The following is a 19,678-nucleotide window of genomic DNA, read 5'->3' on the forward strand; positions in this document are numbered from 1 at the left end:
GCTAGATAGACCTACTCCTGAAAAACTCGTGTCTGCGCAAGGCTTTTTGTCCCTACGAGGCCACCGTCATTTACCTGACAGGAGGGGTGAGCGAGTGAGCCCTGCAATCTAGAATTTGACCACTGATGTCACTGTTTTCAGCGGTTTTCAACCCATTTTACACAGTGGCCCTTTAACTTCTACCACTCAATACCAACACATTATTATCATTACCAGTCCTCATTTTTGCTGCATTTAATCGTAGGTCACTGTTTATGTTGTTAGGCAGGAGTTAGCTGACATTTTTTCTAGCTAGGAAACGTTACAGGTGGTCAGTACCACTGTCCTCTGTTTGAATTGGAATGAGAGAAGCTAGCTGTTGTGTCATGTGCATGTGTTAACATTAAAGCCAAGGTGCTACTGACTAGCTGACTGACTGGATGCCCATTAACATTATAACTCCTATTGTGTGTGTGTGTGTGTGTGTGTGTGTGTGTGTGTGTGTGTGTACAGACAGACAGACAGACAGACAGACAGACAGACAGCCTCATCATGGATATAAGATTGTTTTTTCGAAAAAAAAGAGCCAGGTTCAGGTAAGAGTGTAAGATCAAATGGTCTATCTATCTAGAATGATGTTGTAAGTTGGATCAGTGTATCACTTTATCTCTTATTAGATATAAAACGCATTGTTTGGTTATTTGCCTTTTAGTTGACAGTACAAATAGAGAGAGAGGAGCAGAGAGAGGACTTTATTTATTAGTATTCTTATTAGTATTTTTGGTACTCACTGTAGGAGGCAGGTTTACTCCAGAAACGTACATACTGTTTATGTGTATGTTGAGGAGCTGCTGTATCAAAATGAGTTGTCTTCCCCCAGAAATTAGGGTTACTATATGTTTCTTTTATGATTCCAATCCATTCCTCTTTTGCTGTGGCTCAGCATTTAAATAACCTTTATCAGATTTGATGGTTTAGTCACAGACTTTCCCAAAAAGTGTTGTGCTTTTCTTTCACAAATGTGGGAATGAAATTGCGTTAAAATGTACAAAACAGTGAAATTTATCTTGCCTGGCCGGGCAGCTCTCTGGGTGCTCAGCACCCCTAAACCTCCGATCCTAGCATCGCCCCTGCCTCCATTGATTTTCTATACATTTCTATTTGAGTATCATTATATGCAACTCCAACACCACAGGACCAGCAGTATTTCGCAGGCACAAGTTTGTACTATTAATAATTAATTATTATTATTAATAGTGAACTAATTTATTTCTTCAAAAAAATATTGTTCTCTGGGAAAAAAATATTTTTAGTCCTCTTTGGCTCTCTCCAAATAGGTACTGTCGCTGCAGAAAAAACAGCGTTGGTTGCTGGGTCCTCATTTTATTACTCCAAAATTGAAACATTAGACACTTACAGTGCGCTCAGACCTTTAGTCCTTTGTTTTTCTTTGTTTACCATTTAACCTCATCCACCGGTGGTGTCTTGAGTGCATCATAGACGCACTGGATGCAAACCACTATCCTATTTCAAAAGTAACAACTTTATCACTTTGTACTACTCCCTGACTATCTCTTATGGCTGTTTTGTTGGGTTGTGTCAGCTGTGTGCTATGAGCATTCATTTTTGCCTGTCAAATGCTGTAACATGGCCAGTGTGTGTTAAACTTTCATTCTGAACACTAGTCAAGACTTGATACATTTTCTTAGGAGCACATTTAAAAAAACAGCCCATTTTCAAATCAAAATCCTTTCCTTCAGTTGTTAGTGATTTTAGTGTCAGACAGAAGTCGCCTTTCACAGTGGTATAATACGCTCTCGGGGAGTGACAGTTTCTAATGTGGCCTCACGGAACCTTTCGCAGTATTATGGTACACCACTGGTTGGCCAGACAGCACCTGTCATGGCAGTATGATACGCGGATGGGCGGTGTCAGTTTAGATCACAGCCGGACGGCACCTGTCGCAGTGGTATGATACACCACTGGATGACATCAGGTTGAAACACTGCTGGTAACTATATAATATAAGGAGCTGGAAAGTCCCTATAAGGTGGGCGTGAGGGGTGGTGGATTGGTCCTATAAACCCCAGACTTTCATCCGGGGGACTGCTGTCCCCATCCTGTATGAATGTAGAGCCAAACCATGAAGGTTTTTTTTGTAAACCTAACCACATGCTTTTGCTGACATCCCGGCATTGGTTGTGGCATCCCAGAACATCAACAGCAGATGTAAGAGGATACCTACTGCGTATATGTAGACATGAAAGACCACTGACAAAATGGCGATATGTGACGACTTGAGATGAGATAATGTTGGGGGAAAAAAAGAACCTCTCAGACTAACCTCTAGATTATGACGGGGAAAAACACATTTAATTTTACAGTCCTGAGAATAAAGTAAAAGTTCTGAGATTAAAATTATAAATTTGTGATTTAAGTCAAAATGTCAAACTGAATTTTAAATCCAAATTTTTAGATTGATGTTAAAATTTTAACTTGAAAAGAAAAATCACAATTCTGACTCCTATGCCTTTAATAGCCTCTGATTTAAATGACAAATTTCAACTTTGACGTCAGAATTCTTAAAGTCCTACCCAAACAAAATGAAGGCAGACATTTTTATCTTAGCTTTCTTTTCACATTGCCTGTATTCTCTTATACATTCCTAAATTACCAAAGATACCAAACATATCAAGTCAAATTTCAGAGGCATCTATAAATATGCATACAGCCCCTAGAATAATTCAGTTTGATGTAACTGGGGGTTTCAGTGTTCCTCTCAGTACAAGCATTGTATTGCTTCAATGAGGTGAAGTGCTGGAACTAGATAATTTCCTATGCTTAATGGGAAACAAAGTAGGAAAAGCATAGTTAAGCAGGTTAAATCTAAATGCTAATCCTCTAGAAATGAGCACTGGTTGAGTTGTCCTCTTGCAATGGTCTAAACAAGAGTAGGAGTACATGCATACACATGCACAAACCCCAGGTAAATTGAGTGCTGTATCTTTTCAGAAAATAAGGATATCTGTACATGTACACATGAATACAAATGCACAGTGTGTTTGTTCCCTGTAGTAGTGCCATGTAAATCCTCAGTGTCTGTCTGTACTCCCTGGTGACCCCGCTAGCCGCTCCTCACTTCTTTTTCTTTATTTTTTCTTTTTTTTGACACATCAGATGAAGAAGAGGGTGGCATTGGTGGGAGGAGGTGGAGGCGAGCCAGTCGTCCTATTGGGCGCCACGTTTCTCACTCAGTTTACACCTCGCTGGAGAAACAGGATGCCAGGCTTGGACGCACCAACCCCACCACCACCCCCCTCGCTTCATACAGCTAAACACACACTCCATGTATTTGTGACACTATACACAGTATTACACTTTCATGTTCTTACCCTCTCTGTAAGTGTTCCCTGACCTTTAATCTGTTTTGACTAAGGCTTAGCTGCTCCAAACTGTCTAAACTTCACAGATCAGCTCACATGTATTTAAATGTCTTCAGTGTGATTTTTCTCAGCTCTACATTTGTAAGTGTGCCATGCTGATCCTTTGTCTATTTGTTCTTGGCAGCTGCTTAACTTGTTGCTGAAAGCTGCCTAATAAGAGGACCTTAAAGAAGTCAATTTGTCGGACTGGTCAACTTAGTACCAGTGATTAGAAGTGATGAGAACATGGACACCAAAATCACAGTCTGAGCTCAATCATACTTGTGGTTTAAGAGGTTCAGGCATAGCTAAGGGGGTGCTGTAGGTATGCTCTGCAACTGTGCATTCTAGGCTACTGATACAACATTGAGACTCCAACATCACGCCTTTTCAGTCACAGTAGACATTTAGCAAAGCCATTTTAAAACTGTGTACTGCAAGCGTTGCTCTCTATCACAGAAATGAAAGAATGAGCGGTTTGACTAATAATGACTGCACAGCAGGAGTCTCCTTTTCAGTAAAATAAGCTAGCTTTGCTCCAGCCCTGCCTGCTAAATCCAAATTATAGAGTACTGATTTACAACAGCAAATACAGGTTGAGAGACACTCAAAATAAGACAATCAAAACACAAATTTCCTTCAAGATAAATAAAGTTCTGTTGAACTGAATTGAATTGAATTGCAATGAGACAAGGAAACATGTCTGGGTAATATTTTTAATAGGGCTGCCAAGCAATTAAAAAAATACATGCTTTGTGATTAATTGATCAAATTTAATCACATACATCATTTTTCGCTGTTTAATTTTCTTTAATTCAAATTAATTTTGGCAAATGTGTCGTAGTAAAACTGCTGGATTTCGGATACAATTGTCCCCCTGTCCTCTACCACCCAAACTGGCCTGCAGTCCACTGCAATCCATTTTGCAAGGAAGTTAGTTAGTCGGTCACAGGTAGACGTACTCAGTTTGCATCTGAACTCCTGGTCGAGTGTGACTCGACAAGGCTGGCTGCTAGCGCTAGCTTTAGAGGCTGTGCAAGCTCAGACCTCCGGGTTTGCTGCTAAATGCTTTTCGTTGAGGAGATATTTCAGGCTTTTAGTGTGCCAATGGTAAAAAAAAAATCACGTCTCAAATGCCATTTGACGATCAGCACTTCATTTGAAGCATACAGGTGCCCCAAGGCTGTATTCAGACCTGTTCAACAAAAGGAGCCTATTCAATCATTTCATTTAGACTGAACTGCGTGAGATCCTGACCAAAAAGAGGTCCAGCAAAATATATAGTGTCATCCATCAAGAGTCGAACCTGGCTTAACTTTGGTGCTGAGGTAAAAGTTATTTTCATCTGGTGAGATGATATGAGGATGATGTAACCCGATGATAGTGAATGAAAATGGAAAAGGAAGTGAAAATAATGATGGAAATGGTGAGCAGCTGATGATGATGATGACTGTGATGAAGTGGAATAAAAAGATGATGATGGTGGTGATGAGAATTGCACTTTTAATAATGGTGATGGTCTTCCCCTTTCCTCCAGGAGAGGCTGTCATGGGTTGTTCAGTTCTGTTTCTCCTCTGGTTTCAGGATAATCACAGAAATCACTCAGCCTTCACTCTCTGCCCTGTAAAACAATGGGCTCTGATTAGTCAGGAGGGTCAATCAAAACACTCACAATTAGTACAATATACTTCAACATGTTCTCACTCCCCCGTGCACATCAACATCGACACTTAATGTATTGATAAAGACTTTTTACACTCACTCATTGAGTCTTTACACTTCTACGTGAATGCCTCTCTTCTTTAGCTCTCATATCAAGGTATTTCTTTAAAATTTTCTGGTTTTCATTCATCAGGCAGAGGCATTGTGTACAATCATTTGAAAAAAGAATCAACAGAAAGACCCTTTCCTAAGACAAAGCTCTATGATGTTCATTACAGTCATCAAAACAACATAGGGGTTTGTTTTGTTTGGTGTTTTCAACAGTTCACCAACCTTTGTGGCAATACATAATACATATGTCTGACTTAAAAAATATTGGAAACTGAGAAAAAATAAAAGCAGACAATCAGTCATTCAATGAGCAAACCCAGTAGACAGTATTTCAGACATACAAAGGGCAGATTAATCATTATGGATAGTTTCAATTGCAAAAGTCTTATTTGCAGGACAGGTATTTTGTCCTGGAATATGGTTTGTCTTGAGGGTGGCATAACAAGAAAGGCCATATGGAAAGTCAAATGTTCTCAGCTGCTGTTTTATTATGGGACATGTGTTCTAAAGCTATTGACAGACAACTGCATTGATATCGGACAATTCTACAAATCTATAGGCAATCTTCAATCATGGTTTTGAACATTTAAGCAAGCGATACTGGGCTGTGTGCCCAAAGTTAACATTTTGGCCAGAGGGTGGCCCTAGAGGAGTTCAAAATCAAATGGGCAACGTTGCGCTGGGGTTAACACTGAATGCAGAAGCACCTCAAGGCGCACTGATTTTCCATGGAACATCGCCCGCCTGCCTTCCTTGCCCATGTTAGCTGATTGGGCTGTTTAAACTGAAAGCAGTGCTGAGCATCATGGCAGGCTCGCGATCTGCAGCGATAGTTTTACCATCTGGTCTGTTTTTTGTTTTTTTTTCTTGAGTCATGAGCGAATCTGACAAGAAATCACACACAGACAGACAGAAACAGGACTCTACATGTGACTCTACATGTGATTTAAACAGTGCAGTGAGCAGAATCGCTTGCTGACCAGCACAGAGAAATATGCTTCTCGTGTGAACAGGCAGGCGACTGCTGACGTGCGGCTGCGCACAAATTAACAAATCAGGGCGCTTCTGCATCAAGTATGAACCCGGCGTTTATGTGGTCAGGATTCAGGATGTGATGAATTGCCTATCATCACATCAAATTTTGATAATTCTCATCTACAAGTAGAACATTTAGGCTTGATGCCACAGGAAAGGTCAGGGGGTCACAATAAACATTTTGGTTCATCCTCCGATGATGAAGTTTCTTTAAAATCTGATGAATTGATACAGCTGTGTTGTAATCCCACTTGTACCCCGAGAGGTGATAGTGAGTCTTTGAAGCGTCCAAGAAGCAAACCGAGTAATGTTAAATGTCAGTATGACTTTCTACAGCTGGAAAAAGCTCTTGGTGAGTCAAGAGATGAAGTTTGATGCTGAACTTGCAATGTTTTTTTTAGACTGCTAGTTGATGGATAGCTAACACTGACTATTGTTTTCAACACAGACAAATAGACAGATAATCAAAGAAGGCAGTCAGTGTTGACTTTATCATTATGGATTATCTGACAAGGTCTTCAAGATGAGACCACAGTTAAAGGCTGGATTATAAATCTTTTGAAAGGGATACGATCGCACCAGACAGTAGCACATCAGCTGGCTTTTGGGACAAAAAAAAGTAAGTCTCTTGCATTTAACATTAGTAACATGTTGTGTATGACACTGACAGCCCCAGAGTTAACTTCCACAGAGTCCAGTATGACAGATGTTTCAGTGCTTTGGTAACGAGACAGACTTGTGCATGCAGGTCAACCAGTTGATTTTAAAGGAGCAATAAGCGAAATTCATCATTTCTAGATTGAAGGAATTAAAAAATTGCTATGTGAAGAACTAGAGGTGTAATTTCATCTGGAGTATAGCATGACCTCACACACCCTCTCTCTGTGTTGATCTCCAGCCCATTGTTTACAAGCCGGTCCGGCTGCGCCTTCATGTACGTTCATGTAAATCCCCACCCCCCTCCTCCTCCTCCTCCTCCTCCTCCTCTCAGAGCCCTTGGCCCTCCCTCCCTATAAAAGGCTACAGCCGGTGAGAAATGGCAGCGCGTATTTTCGAAATTAAATGGCAGAGAGCGGAACGTCCACCTAAAGACGACCAGGATCTGATATTACCTATAAAGAAACAACGGTTGTTGGCGAAGAAGTTGTCGAATAAAGAAAGGGACAGAACTCATGCATTTCCAAGCTGGAGAGCATTGCGAGAGCTAAAGGGGCTACAATCTGACTCAGAGCTAGCTCTTCTTCTCCTGGACAGGTACAACTTAAAGTCAAATGTCTGTTTTAATTAGTGTTACAGTATGCTTTATGCTTTATGTTCTTATTTTGAAAAATATCTATTTTTGTTCTTACCCGCTGCACAAATGTATACATTATATACCCGTCGGATATCCGACCCAGTGCAGGACTCTGCTACCCCCTGTGAATCTCATCCACAAGTTCTGGTCTTGTCCCAGGTTCATAACGTTTTGGTGGAACATATTTGAAACTATAAGCCAGGCTTATAATTAGGCCTTATCCCTAACTCTTTATCTGTCATCATTCATCTTTGGCTCTCCACCTGATGCCGGCCACTCTGTCATGATACAGCAAGCCCGGGCCTTCACAGTCTCACTGGCCAGACATTTAATTCTACTGAACTGGAAGCATATATCTCCACACATGATCGTTGGATATAGGAAGTTCTATACAATATAAAAGTTGAGAAACTGAAACTCTCTCTCATGGAGAGAGAACAAAAGAGAGAGATTCCAGGAAATCTTGAACCCTTTCATCAAAGATACTGACCTGCTAACCGTTGCACCAGACATGGTGCAATGTTTTATCCTGTTGTTGGTATATTTTACTATTTACTTATTTGTCTTTCATTTCTAATTATTTATTTATTTATTTTTACATATTAACCCATGGACGGCTGCGGGAGATTGTTGTTTGCATGATTCTGTTCAAATAGATCTAAAATAAAAACCATAATAGCTAGGACATTCATTCTTTTTGCAGCAGAAACCTAAGGCTTCTGTCTTCACCGTCATCATGTCATTACCTGACTTACAGTACCTTGCCTTATGTGCCAAGGAACGTGGTATTTTGCCATAACCATGCTGGTATTTCTCCATAATGGCCGCGGAAGATCGCCATTTCCATAATCCTGTATATATATCGGTCTAAAATAAAACCCATTATAGTTAGAGCACCCAGTCTTTTCGCAGCAGAAAACTCAGGCTTCTGTCTTGGTCATCATCTCACCTTATCTTACGTGCCATGCAAACATAGTATTTTGCTGGAATTATGCTGGAATTTCTTAATAATAGTCATGGGAGATCACTGTTTGTGTAATCCTGCTTATGTTGATATGATGATTTTATGTAAAATAAAAACCATAATAGCCAGAACATTTATTCTTTTTTGCAGCAGAAAGCAAAGGTTTCTGTCTTCAGTGTCATAATATTGTACGCTCTTAATGACATCATTGCGCTACATTACGTGCAGTTTAAAAAATGGTTTGTGAATTTATCACAACACCTTTTTACTCTGCCCATAAAAATCTCAAAAACTAAATAATGCACATAGTTCAAATAACTAATGGGGTGAAATATTTTGTTTGTTTCAAAATTTAAAGATCTTTTGGATTGATATGTTTTGTGTTATAAATTTGTAAAATCTGATGAAAAATCGTGTCTGATTTTTGTTTTTTAATGACAATTTCAATACTTTTATCAATTATTATAGTTTATTCACATACATAACTTTTAGCTTTTAACTAGAGAAGACAGAGGTAGTCCACACATTGAATAGGGCAGGCTCTCAACACTGTAATGTGGTAATGAATCATCTATCTAGGTCTTTGTCAGGCAACATCCATGTGAAATTAAAAAAAGAAAAGTAATATTTACACCCAGGAAATGACAGTCCCAAAATTAGGATCTTATGTAATATAAAAAGCCCTCCAAATCTAATCCACCACAGTGTGTACCTTTAGCAGCCTACAGGTCTTGCATATAAGTTAGACATTCTACAAAGGTTTCTATCGAGGTACAATAACAAAAGTCAACTGTGCACACTGGCGGCCCCAAATGGAGGCAGAAAGGAGGGAGGAAAAGAAGAAGGAAAAAGGAGGGAGGAGGAGGGAGAAAATGGCACTTGATTGGTGACAAAAGATAACAAGAAGTGGCTGCAGGGAGCCTCCAGAACTCAGAGTGGTGTGAATGGACCCCATCTGGTTCCTTCACAAAATGCTGAAGAGACGCAGATAATAGGATGTACACACACACACTTATACACACACCGTCTCTCTGTCTCCTTCTCTCTCTGTCTCACTCTCCCCGCTCGGCCTGACCAGTCCCGGGTGGCCTCATCGCCTGGTCCAGGATCCCCCAAAGAGCTCTGGCTCATCTCTCCAAGCATACACTTCAGCTAGACCAATTTAACGTGAGAAAACGTGAGGAGGGCGAGCCACGATGTCCATCTGTGGCTGGTAGTCGTGTGGGGGCGACCATAGAGGGAGCACATAAGAGAAAATCCCCTCATTCATTCTGCTCACTGAGTATTCTTTAGAAAGAAGTTTAAATAAGACTGTAGTTGTCTTTTTAGACTAAATCACAAAATGTTTCCTGTCCTGCTGATTAAATTTTCTGATGTCCCCTCATTGTAGTCTCCTCAAAATTAGATTGCTTCATGCTTCCATTCCACAGTTTCTATGCAATGATTTCAACAGCTATACATTCACAATAAAAAGGCATTTCAGTGGTGGTCAGCATTATGTAGCATAATGTCAGGGCTAATTATTTTAAGCATCCAAAAGTGAAGAAATGCTTTGCTTATAATGTTGACCCTTAATGCATTCATTAATATGTAATAGAAATGGTCTACTAGTGCCTACTTTAGTATTTTTGCTCATTGTGATCTCATCTCTTGGGGTAACCTCAAATGCTTCATATCTCAAAAATCTGTACAACCTAAGCTAAAAGATTATCTAAGTCAATATACCATAATAATTGATTAAAGTTTTGACATTGTGTCATTAAAACAAAACAAAATAATTCTCTGCACTCCATAAGTTATTTAAACTATGTACATTGTTTAGTTTTTTGAATATGTGTTGTTGTTTTTTGAGCAGATTGTAAAGGCATTAATTTGTTCCTCCGGCACAAAGGGAGGAGCAAACGGTTTGTATGCGTAATTGCGCATACATGGCTGCAGTTATTGTCACAAGAAGGACACGTCGAAACGATGAAAGAAGACGCAGAGAACACATTTTTCACCGGTGCCGTAGCATTGTTCCGACCTCTCGTTCCGACCTCTCATTAGTCCAGTCATATAGTCATTAGACCCTAGAGGATCAACAACGCAACAAAAGTAGGCTACTGGTCGAGATATAAGTGTCATAGAGAGGAGAGAATGAAACACCATAACCTCCTGTTATTAACTCTGGGGTCCGGGTTGTGTGGGGAGCTCTCCGCGGTGCTGAATGGCTCCCGGCGGCTCCGCGACCGGCTCTGGGTCAGCTGGGAAAGGCTTGAGGCGAAGCAGGCTCACGGCTTATGTGTTTGCCACTTTCTTTTTCATTTTAACCCACACCATGATCTTTTCCTGACCCTAACCAAGTGGTTTTTGTGCCTAAACCTAACCAGAGCTTAACCACAGGGCATGATGATGATTTCGGAACAACGGGACTTCGGAACAATGGGTTTAATATGGTCGGAACAATGGGATGTCGGACCAATGGGCTGTCGGACCAATGGGCAGACCCCTCTTCACCCACGTGTGAACATTTTTGGAATGAATGAGGAAACAATCAATAAAACATATTGCCTATCCAGCATACAGCATTTGTGATGCCAAAGGCATCATTACCAATGTTGTGGCAAAATATCCCTGGTCATTACACGATTCTTTTATTATGAGAAACAGTGTTCTGTTTTACAAGTTGCGAGATGGCGAGTTTGGAGATGGCTGGCTTGTAGGTGAGTCAATTTGTAAAATCCTTTGTAAAATAATTTATTACATGAAAAACAAGAGCATGTTTCATATTGATGCATATGTTTTTTAAGGTGATAGTACATACCCCCTACATCCCTTCCTCCTGACACCTGATAAGGTACAACAAGGCCCATATCCGCACACGGAATATTGTTATTTTTTATTGTTATTGGAATCTTGAAAAGCAGGTTCCATTGTTTGGAGCGCACTGGAGGAGCACTGCTGTACAGGCCAGAAAAAGTGGCCCAGATTGTAGTGACCTGCTGCATGCTACATAACATTGCCAAGCAACACGGACTGGAGCATGATGCCATGCCGGAAGAGAATGCCGACCTGCCCCCCCAGCCCCCGTATGGAGCAACAACCCAATGCTGCAGGGATGCAGACATGCAGCAATCTCATTCGAAGTCACTTCTTGTGAGCTGTTTGGTATATGCATTTATTTTTCTATTTTCATTCAATAATATGTAATGCAGAAATACACCTTGATTAAACGTGCTGTAGATTAGAATATGAGTGCTAGTGTGACCCAGTAAACTGCAGAGCATTGCAAAAGTTAAGCAAATCAACATTTATTGAAAAAAGATGATTGAAATCACTTTCTAAATTCCAAACGTTATTACCAAACAAAACGCTCAGTCTCATTAACGTCTAATTATGTTAAACAAAATCATATAAGACACATTGGGCTCTAGTTTCCCGGCGCAGTGCAGGGTGGTGAACCCCACGCAGAGCTAGTTTCGAGCAGCGCAACCCGAGGCGCGCTCAGTTTGGTAGTTTGGCAGACCGAGGTGCGCTGAGATGGGTGTGGCGGCGCAGCAGGGGGAGGTGTCAACAGATCCAGCTTGGCGCAGTTTTCGTGCCAAAAGGCTTCGCCGAAGGTGCGCTAAAAGCTCGCCAGCTGAAACCAGGTCTACTGTCAGCGCAGGGGGAGCGCAGCCGGTGTAAACCGAAGTTTGGCTGACCGGCGGACAGTGCGCACACGTCACCAAAACCTCACAGGCAGGTTTCCAGAATATCAGGCACATTAACGATGCAATAAATACCCAAAAAAACACTATTCAATGCAACTATCTGCAATCAGCACATAAATGTATCTCTATATCGACTGTCCCGTCACATCTGATGTCAGATCAAAGGGGATTGGCACCGTTTGGCACGTTTGGCACGCGTAATGGAAACCCAACCTGATTTGATTAACACAGCTGCAAACTAATGAGTTCACATCCCTCTCAGCCAACCACAAACAGCCACAGCATCAGATAGGGAGTATATATTCAGCATCTGTCATCTTAGAAAAGATTGAAACATTGATTTACAATTGTGGTGACCTCCTCCCAGGCTACCTTTGCATCATCAGCCCGTGAAGGTCAGTGCAGTTCCGTATATTCGGACACTGCAAGCTTGGACCTCCCGGACCAAAACATCAGTTTCATCTTGGGAGAAGTTTGGCCGTCTGACGCTGCTGCTCTCTTCTGCCATGGCGAATTGAGTAAACTCTCGTTACGCCTTCGCGCAGCGCATTTAAGGGCGAGGAGAGGGGCTCATTTGATTGGTGTAATGTGTGTAAAACCCGCTCCACGCCTTCTCTCCTCCCTCTTTCCGACTTGCGCAGGTAGGAGGGACAGAGGTGGGAAAGAGGAGTAGCTGCGCCAGCGCGCACGGTGTGCCAAACTTGCAAAATCCGCCTGGCCACACCCAGTTGGCGAAGTGCAGGTGCGCTGCGCCTCCGCCTCGCCCGGTCTGCGAAACTAGAGGCCATAGTTTCGGTCACAAAATATATTAGGCTATAGCTCTAACATTTAGCGTGGCAAAAAACAAAACAGTTCTTTATCATATAGCCTATTTTACACAAAATAAATATTTACAGCCAATGTAAGAAAACTTAAACGTGACAGTTGAGTGTTTTATGTCCCTCTTTTCTTTAAAAGGCCTACTGTTGGGGCGTCGGTGGCTTAGTGGGTAAAGCAGGCGCCTCATGTACAAGGCTGTTGCTGCAGTGGTCGGGTTCGAATCCAGCCTGTGGCCCTTTGCTGCAAGTCATCCCCCCCCCTTCACGCTTACCTGTCCTGTCAATTAAAGGCAAAATGCCCCAAAAAAATCTTAAAAAAAAAAAAAAAGGCCTACTGCTTGTTTCCTTCAGACTGTTTCTTTTGTTCCTGCAGCAACTCCAGATCAATGTCCTCTGGGCCCTTTGAGGCTCTGCAGGGGTGGCGGCTGCTTTGGGGGCATTTGAGTGGGATGGCTGAACTTCTGATGAAGATTCTACATATAAAAAAGAAATGTTTTTCGTTGGGGATTTGACTTTAAAGACAGCAAAATGCTACCACAGGAGTCACATTCAAATTTCACTTAGTAAATAAATATCTTTTCAGAAAAAAAGTTTTTTTTTGTTACTGTGTGCCTACCTTGTTCTGCTATTAGGTCCAGTGTGTCATACTCGGCTAATTCCAGTGACTTGCTCTTCAGCTCACCTGTTCCTCAATGTTGGTCAGAGGCATCTCATCCACTGTGCCCCCACCTGTTTTATTTGCAGACTTTTTATTAAACGCCAATTTATCTTTTGTTGTTCTGCTGATGTCTTGATATTTTCTTTTCACTTCATCCACTGTTCATATAGCGTTCCTTTGTGAGACAGTCAGATTTCTTTGCTGTAGCTCATTTAAGTGTTTATTGGCTTCATCTACCAACTCCTCTAATTCTATAGGGTCGAATTTCACTTTGCGCTTTCGCCTCTCCATACTGGCCTTGTTGCAAACCATGAAACACGCAAAACCCTCATTTAAATAGGCGTGTCTCCAACACGTTTGCACCTGTTGTCATTTACGCAATCACTCTTCGTAAATCACCCGCAAACCGCGGCTCAGCCCTACACGCAAAATTCTAGATTTAGCATGCAAATTAGTACACGCAAACTGGGATCTTAGTAGATCCGGCCCTTAGTTTCCCTCTTTTTCTGAATGAATTATTGCAGGTCAGACAAAACAATTTCATTCACATTAGACTGTTTAAAAAAAAAACATGTTGGTTGTAGCTATAATTTGTCAGTTACTGTAATACCATTTGATTGTGTAATGTTAAGTAATTTAATCATGCTCAGGATACCCAATTTTTTTCTGTAACTTCAACATGATTGAATATGATATTATTCAAAGGTATTACGTAACTTTAAAGTAATTTCATTATGTTATAAGCATAGGCACAAAAATACATTCCATCTCACAAAAATAACTTTCATTTGGTGACAGATTACAGTACAAAATTGACACTGGACTCCAAATTCACTGAAAGCCTGAATTCAATACATTGCAATTACAGAGCAGTTGGATTTTTGTCCTTCATCAGTGGTGACATAAACAAAAGATGAATGACAAATTTAACAGATTAATTTAGTGCTAATACAAGTTCTGATTTATTTCCTATAATTTTATCATGTCACTAGACTGTTGAAAGTAAAAGCCCTAAATATAAATACAGCAATTTTATCAAAAGCACTTTGGATGCAGGAGGAGACACATTATGTAATGTACCAAAAGCAGTCAGTAAATCAAGTCAGTACCACGGGAGCAAAATGAATATCCACCAAAGTTAGAACCTAAGAACACGACATGTTGAAAAGAAAAAAAAAAAAGTGTAGTACACACTAGAGGCTGACATTTTTTCGGGAGTCCCACGGGTCACGTGATTCCCGTGGGATTCCCATGTCATGGGAATCAGTTTCACTATTCGTCACGTCTTTGGGATGGAATGGGAAAAAAAGTCAACGGGAGCGGGCGGGACTTGGAATCATAATTAGGCCTGTCGCATATGCGATAAGTCGGTTAATTGCACGGTAAATTAAAAGGGAGACGGTAACTTTTACAGCCGCGATTAATTGCCATATTCATGCGTGTTTGTTTTCCTCGTCTCTCTCCACCAAAGAGACTGGACGACAAGAGTGTTCACTGCCGTGCATCGTCTGGCAGCCAGGTGAGTTGGTTCATTAGCGTAATGAACGGAGGGAAAGCTCTTGTCATCGAGTGTCTTTGTCTCTGTGGGGGAGGCGGGGCTATGGGCTACACACACACACACACACACACAGTGCGATCTTCGTGAGGGGGGGATGAGGCAGAGAAGAAAAAAAAACAGTTGAGCGTAAGAGAAAGAGATGGAACTTGTTCATAAACCAAATGCCACAGCCCCTGTGTGGGAGTGTTTTGGATTTAAACCAAATGACAGAGGGGAGCCCAGTAATTTGGACGAGCCGGTGTGCCGGGTTTGTTCTAAAACCATCTCAAAAAAAAGAGCGAATACGAGCAACTTAATTGCACACCTGAGAGTGAGAGACTGACAGTCTATTTTTTTTGTATTTATTTATTTATTTCGATATTTTTACATGTTATTTCAGATATTTTAATTTTCTTTTTTGCATTCCTAAATATTCTTGTTAAAGGAGCAATAAGCGAAATTCATCATTTCTAGATTGAAGGAATTAAAAAATTGGTGTAAAGGTGTAATTTCATCTCGAGTATAGCATGAACTCACTCACCCTCTCTCTGTGTTGATCTCCAGCCCATTGTTTACAAGCCGGTCCGGCTGCGCGTTCATGTATGTTCATGTGAATCCGCAGCATGACCGGAGGGAAGCACCATAGATATATATACGTAGATGCCACATTCAACGGTGCTCCTCAGCGCGGCTGCCATCTTGCCCAGGTGGAGCCGCGCTGCCTAATGCATGTGTGTCTATTGAGGCAGGAGACTATTTATGATTAAAATCATCATTACTCGCTGAATTCTCAACCGATTTTCATGCAGTTTGGTTTGTTACAATTGTCAGACATGTAGTTATGATACAGGATACTTGTGTAGCCCTCCCACTCAATTCTCAATTGCTACAGAATTGTCACAGCAAACCCCTTTAACACCTTAAGCATGGGAGGCGAATTGGAGGGAGTCTACTAAAATATTAAATTTGGGATATATCTACTGTAAGTAGAGCATACAACCCTGCCTAGGGTGCAGAGAGGCCTGGTTAGCTGATTTTATAGCTATACTGTCTATGTGAGCTTACAACCTCCCATGCATACCTTTAACACACCATAGCCCTACTAATACCACATTCAAACACGAATAAACATTTCGACTGCCAATATACATTGCAACAACATAAAATGTTTATTGACAGAAAAACGAAACAATCACCCTTTTAAAATGACCTGGTGACCCTTTAAGTCCTTTCATAAAATAAAATAATAATACCCGGGTTTTTGTAAAACTCAGTTATGGTACCATGTCGTTGGCGCGCATGTTGAAGCTCATTTGAATCCTCATGAAAAGTGTTTCTCAGTACTCACTAATCCTTGGAGATTCAGAAACGGTTAGCAGCAGTTTCCTCAAACCGTCGGTTCAGTGAAGAAAGGTGATGAGATGGAGAAACCAGTCCTGAAGACACGTCCATGTGCGACATCAGGTCCTCTGGCGGCAGCGAAGTCCCGAGCACCCTCTACAGCAGCAGTAGCATACGTGGCAGCAGGCAGGCGGCAGGCATGTAGGCTTGAGGCACACTATGCAGACATTCACAACACTAATAAGCTCACTATTCATTCCCATACACTGTTCATATTGTCACCAGTTCACAAAATGTCCATACTCACTCACAAAACCCGGCGCAAAATATTCTCCCTCACACACACAGTCTCCTTCTTCTCCCAGCTAGCGAGGACGAGGCTAACTAGCATTAACACACAACAGAAAATGGCGTCGCGGACATTGAGTATAATTTCCGGCTGAAACAGCTCCGAACATGGCTCACTATTACATTTTGTACCAGGTAACACACAATAAAACCCTCCGGTTCTAAGTTGCCGTTACAACGGTAACATTAAACACTTTTAAATAGCTTACAACTAGCTCCTTCGTTGCGTCGTTATTCCTTTCCTCGTTTCTCCCGTTACTAGCCTGAGCCTCGTCTCCTCTTTTTTAGTCCCACCCCCTTCTCAGAATCCGGTAGGTAGTTAACATTCAACTTTGACAGGCACGGATTGGCTAATAAGAGATTGACACCTGGTTATTCAATTAAACAGAGGAAACTTCATGAGGCATTCACAGACCGTTCAGAACATGGGACATTTTAGTACCTTCCCAAATAAAGTACGATTATGAACTTCTCCATATTAATTAAACTTATTTCACAACAGCAGTAACTTCACAAACAATACTACAAATTATACTGCATATTTGTTAACTGATCACATGTTTAAAGGAACAAAACAGTATCATTTGTAGCAGGGCACTACACTTGGTTAAATAAAAAATGCAGCTTTTCATACCAAAATATTTGATCTTATGTAGATAAAGTAACAGTAATAGTTCTACAACACATTTAAACTAAACTTTCCCCATGTAATAAATATTCTTTTTTCTTACTAGATGTACAATGCCCACCATGATGTCATTTAATTATTAATTTTGACTATAAATGTTTATTCACATTTCACACAATGTGCAAAAAATAGTGTATCAGCAGGGTTGTGCCGAGCTGCAGTGTAGATTCTGATTAACAAATGTTGGTTTTGTACAAGTGAAAATAAATGACTTAGAGCTGCATGTTTACACAAAATTTTGCTTTAATCTCATATGTATAACACCACAGTGCTCATGGGAGCCTGGACACAGAACTGTTTACATTATTAGGTCATATTTACAAAAAATACAGTGTACAGTAGCTAGTATTATTTTTAGGAGTCTGCCCAGTCCTGTCGAAGTCCTCAGGTCTGGGCGGGCAGCCTGGCGGGCTGTAGCCGACCCAGCTAGTGCTAACACTGGGAGCTAACGCTAACGTTCCTCCTCTTCTCCGTGAGTGAGAGCGATGTTTTAGCCTAGCAGGCAGCCCACGAGCCAGGCGGGCAGCCCGTGAGCCAGGCGGGCAGCCCGCGAGCCAGGCAGAGAGCCTGGCGGGCTCTGGCCGACTCGGATCCCGGCTAGTGCTAACACCGGGAGCTAACGCTAACGTTCCTCCTCTTCTACATGAGTGAGAGCGATGTTTTAGCCTAGCATCCCCACTCCTCCCTCTACTTCTGGCGGAGCAAAGGTAGAGGGAGGAGTGGCTCATGACACACTTTGTTTTGGTCTACAGGCAGTGCACAACAGCAAACCTAGTGGTGAAACAATTTCGCTTTTTGACCCTTTAAATAAATGTTTATTTCTCTTTAAAACTGTGTACTTGCATCATTATGCCTTTATTATCACTATGTAAGTTTAAAAAATGGTCTACAATCAGCAAAATTTCAACAATAATAAAAATGGTCTGAAAAGCATAATATTACGCAATATTGCTTATCACAATTTTTGATGCGATTAATCGGCTAGCAAAATTTGTTATCATGACAGGCCTAATCATAATAACAATAGTCAAGTTTTTATAAAGTAGTTGAAACTAGCTCCACCTCCAGCAGCTATAACAGTAATATGCTGCTCTAACACTAACGAACTACATTTTTCTCTCTCAGAACTGGTTCTTATGACATGTTGTCTGACCACATCAGAAATCAAATGTGTTTATCATTCTGAACAGCTTCAAGGTGGAGTGAATGTAAAAATAATTAGGCAATAAACATCAAAACACAACATTAGATGTCATATTTGGGTTTATATTCAACTAAGGTAGGCAGTGTGTGATCCATGTACTGTATTTTTTTTTTTTTTTTTAAATTTTTTACTGTAACTGAAACACAATGCAGGAGCGGGATGGGACAGGAGTCATTCTTGTGGGATTGGATGGGACGGGATTTTTTTTTTTTCTTTTTCATGGGATTGGGACGGGATAGGATTATTTTTGTGGGAGTGGGATGGGACAGGACTGAAAATCCACTCCTGTGTCACCCTCTAGTACACACTAAATGCATAGGCTACTTACACATTGTACAACCCACCATTTCCCATTTCTTTAGTGAAGAAAAAGAAAGGAAAGGTGGTTTCAAATTGACTGTATTGGTCATCAAAATGCAGTTGCACCACATACATAAGAGGGTTGAGACTATCCAAAGTGTCCCAAATTAAATTCAAGGTGTCAAGAGATGTAAGAGGATATAGACAAGATAAAGACCACCACATTGTTGCACAATGTGTTTTCTTTTTTCAATTATTCTCAAATAAATATGAATATTAATCACTCACTTATCTCTTTGGTTCACCTGCTGACACTCACTAAAAAGGTCATAGTGTATGACAATGGATAAGCAAGCATGACTTTATTTAGAGTCATAATCCAAAAAGCTATAGTGTGTGTTTGAATGTGTACAGTTAGCTAGTTTGGTAGAAAGTCGTGTTCCATTTCACTTGTAAATGCTGACTTCTCATTCATCACATTTCCCAAATAGCAGAACTGAATTTGATCCTATAGGCACCTCAGTTAGGGAGGATGGGACTCTCCTCTCTGTCGTAGCTCCACTTTGTGATTCGGACTGATAACACGTCTAGATTTTAACATACAAACCTGGCACAGCGCTGCTTT

At 41.0% G+C, this 19,678-nt stretch overlaps 1 long non-coding RNA gene across 1 annotated transcript; it reads right to left on the bottom strand.

Annotated features, from left to right (window-relative positions):
* Positions 1–4,110: 4,110 nt before the first annotated feature.
* On the bottom strand, positions 4,111–17,459 carry LOC126400975 (uncharacterized). Its single transcript, XR_007571029.1, has 3 exons — positions 16,821–17,459; positions 16,521–16,730; positions 4,111–5,022 (listed from the first exon to the last, which is right to left on the bottom strand). It is a non-coding gene; the product is annotated as an uncharacterized LOC126400975 (long non-coding RNA).
* Positions 17,460–19,678: the final 2,219 nt, after the last annotated feature.

Source organism: Epinephelus moara, chromosome 14 (genome assembly GCF_006386435.1).
Source record: "Epinephelus moara isolate mb chromosome 14, YSFRI_EMoa_1.0, whole genome shotgun sequence".
NCBI lineage: Eukaryota > Metazoa > Chordata > Actinopteri > Perciformes > Serranidae > Epinephelus > Epinephelus moara.